Here is a 3,714-nt window from a genome sequence, read left to right as displayed (position 1 = left end):
AAAAAAATAAGCGTGTGGCCTAGGCATTCATTCATAAGTAATAAGCCTCAAAGTCATTATTTCAGGAACTGGGACAGGGATAGAAAAATCTCACAGTACAAGGGGTGTTCAAAGTGGTAGGAATGTAATCCAAATTTAGACAAAAATCCAAGCTTAAAACAAAAGGTTGAGGTATTAGACAAAGTCCAAGTAGGTGGTGCTTTCCTAGCCAGTTGGGAGCAAGAAACCACAGATAGGCCTAGTGTAGCTCCCGTAGAGCCTGTGCTGTATAGCAAGGCTGGCAGCTAGCTACCAGATATTTGAAAGGTCCCTGTCAATGACTGGTTCAGTGGGCAAGTGCTATACAACAGTCTGTTAGGCTAATCCCGACATTCATTCACAATGTGTGGAGATAGCAGTTTCCTTGACTGGTGGCTGATGGCTAGTGGCTATCTTTGAAAGGCTGGCAAATGATGGCTCAGAACATGGTGAGAAAACCTCTATTTTGTCCAGTCAGTTATGGTAGGAGATTTTTCTCTTTAAGGCTTAGCCTATGTGGGTGAAAAAGACTGCTGACAAAAGAAGACAGACACAGGCTGATACAAACATCTGAACAATAACAATATGCTTTAAAATGTGTTTAGGTACTAAAGAAAGAAAAGAAAGTGGGTATAAGCAATCAGAAAAAGTAAATAATTTGAAAATAATAAAGTCTTTAAAGGAAGGAGATAGTAAAAAAAATATTTTCTATGTTAAAATAATGGAGAATACAATGACTGAACTCACCTAGACACCATGTAACTTGGATTGACTGTTAACATAAATATGTTCAGTAATGGAACAATATTAAACATCCTCTTAAAGATATATCAAAATAAGATAGAATAAAAGAGACAACTGAGAAATCAAATACTAGAACTGAAGCAATAGAAAAGAGATTAGAGAACTCTTTAAATCAGAATAAAGAATATTCAGGGAAATCTAATCTGAAACTTACAACACCAGCAGAAAGTGGGAGTTCCAGACGTGAAAAATTCACAAAGGCTTGCATAAATAGAATGCCTATCCACCGATATACATCATACTGACTTAAAAGTGTAGGTTTTATTTAAATATTCCACATTGGAAAAATAACATGCATTTATGCATTTCATTTTATACAGTTTTAAAATTTACAATATGAACACATGTTAATACATCATATATTTGATACATGTTCAGAATTCCAAGGGCTTCTGCCTTAAATTCTGAAAGAATGATTTTGAGATTGCATATTTAATAAAGATGATGGGTATCTTGGAGTTGCTTTTACAGAATAAATTTTGTGATGCTTTGATATATGTTTCTATTAGAATAGAACAATGTTTTAGACATTATGGCATACAACATGTTACTGGTGTATATTACAATCCTACAGATCAAATACTTGTAAAACTGATCTAACTACACATTAAAGGAAGTGCTCATAAAAAGTAGGATATGGTATCTCCCAAAAATAGGTTGAATTATGTTTTATTGACTTTAATGCTTTTACTATCAATGAGATAGGTGGCAGAGCTACTGAAAAATACTGAATTTTAGAAGTGACTGCTGAAATAGTCAAGCATATATGTGTGATAACTTCTGAATTGAAAGAAGGAAATAAGTTGCATTGGGGGACAGATTTTGTCTTTGTTTCATCAGGAGAAGAAAATGTATGAATTCCACTAAAATTAATAAAGATTAGATGGGGGATGGTCTCTTGAAAATCTTGACAACAGGAATGAAAAGGAAACAGAAAAGAACAGCAAAACAGTAACATGAGTGATAATTCCTCTACATAGGAACATCTCTGAGACTAGCTGGGACATAAAAACGTGTCTGTGTAGCCACTAGATCTTGTTGGCTATGAGGACCTCAGGATTTACTATGATATGTCATCCATTCATATGGAATGGATAGAAATTTATATTACAGTTTGGTTAAACAGTCACCTAATTTATATATTAATAGATTCCCTTCTCCTGCTCAAATATAGGACAAAGAATTTTTTTTAGCTTATTATACACACCACAGATTTTATACATATGGTAAAGTAGCAAATTACCTTTGAATGTATGTATGTTTTCATAGTAAAGGGACAAGAGGCCAAAGAAGACCTAACAGATAGACAAGTTAATTTTGCCTCATAGACTCCCTCAAATACTATTCTCTCAAAGATCTTAATCTTGCACAGTTTCAGTATTGCTAAGATGGTCCAGCTTTACCATCTGGTTAAGCCAGCACTTCATTTAAGCCCTCCACTTTTCTATCAAACAGGACAACAAATGATGCAGCTAGCTGTCCAAGGACTTGGCCAATATCCCAATTTTCTTAGGGTCCAAAAAACTATTGCTTCCAAAGAGCAGGCAGAAAATCTATGAAAATGACACCCCATTCCCCAAAAATGGGCTGACTCTTTTTTTGGCCATTCAGTAAGTGATGGATGTTTGTTGTTGTTTTACATGGGTTGGTTGTAAGTTTTCCAAGTCAGGGAGGAAACAAAGTAAAGGAGGCTAGATTGAGGAATTTCTTTCTCTTTTTATTTCTTTTCTCTATTGTTTCTCTTGCATATAATTTTAAGGAAATTATATTAAAATTAAATTAGAGGAGGAGAAGAAAAGAAAAAAGGAAGTTATAAGAATGATAGGACAAGCCAGGCGATGGTGGCACACACCTTTAATCCCAGCACTAGGGAGGCAGAGGCAGGTGGATTTGTGAGTTCGAGGCCAGCTTGGTCTACATAGTGAGTTCCAGGACAGCCAAGGCTACACAGAGAAACCCTGTCTCAAAAAAAAAAAAAAAAAAAAAAAAAAAAAAAAAAGAATGAAAAAGAATGATAGGACAATAAGGTAGACTACTGGAACTGCTTTTAAATGAAATAACACCAACACGCCAAATATTTTTACATTGGTATAGATGACTGTATGTTTATACAAATTTAAGACTGAAATCTGCTCTAACATACTGTATTTTTATTTCCACTCTTATTTGAAGTGTTTTACCTGTTGAACTTATAAAAAAATATATAATGTGAAGTTCTATTTCATAAAATTTCCTTTGAAAATTGCTTAGAATAAATATGTTATTTAGTAATCACTCAATCAAACTTATAGTCATGTTAGGTATTAGTTTAGTTAATTATAGAAATAAGCTTTATTTAGCTTCTTGTAGATGTTTTCAATGTTTGACAGATAGTGAATAGCTGGAATAAGCATGGATATACTCCAAATAGAAAGATGGTCTTCAAACACCATAGAGATCTACAGAATATAACATTTAAAGATGTTTTTATTAACATAAGGGTTTTTCATGACATAAGACATTTTTACTTCTGGCAACACCCCAATTCTAAGTCAAAGAAGATGATGATCATTTAAGAACTTCCTTATGGAGTTTGTTTTAAATGTGGGAAAGCTGCCACTAGCCAATAACCTAACCATGCCTCAACTACAGAAAGAATACTGTCTAATCTAGACAAACAAGCTGCAGAAAAATGTATTATTGAGTTTTGCCAAGGCAGATCAAGTAGTCCTTCACAATTCCTGCTTAAAAGAAAAATCTATCAGATATTCTGGGCTAGAAGGCTGAAGATAATGTTACAGTAACTCTAACACATTTTGGTTGACTGTCCAGGAATCCATCTTTCTCTGAATTTTCTCTAGTTTAGAACCTGATTGCTCTTCTTTTCCTGCATATTCAGGTAATATTTTTTTT

The sequence above is a fragment of the Mastomys coucha genome, unplaced genomic scaffold (genome assembly GCF_008632895.1).
Source record: "Mastomys coucha isolate ucsf_1 unplaced genomic scaffold, UCSF_Mcou_1 pScaffold6, whole genome shotgun sequence".
In the NCBI taxonomy this organism is placed as follows: Eukaryota; Metazoa; Chordata; class Mammalia; order Rodentia; family Muridae; genus Mastomys; species Mastomys coucha.
The sequence above is the reverse complement of the archived record's forward strand: the minus strand, read 5'-3'. Positions refer to the sequence as shown.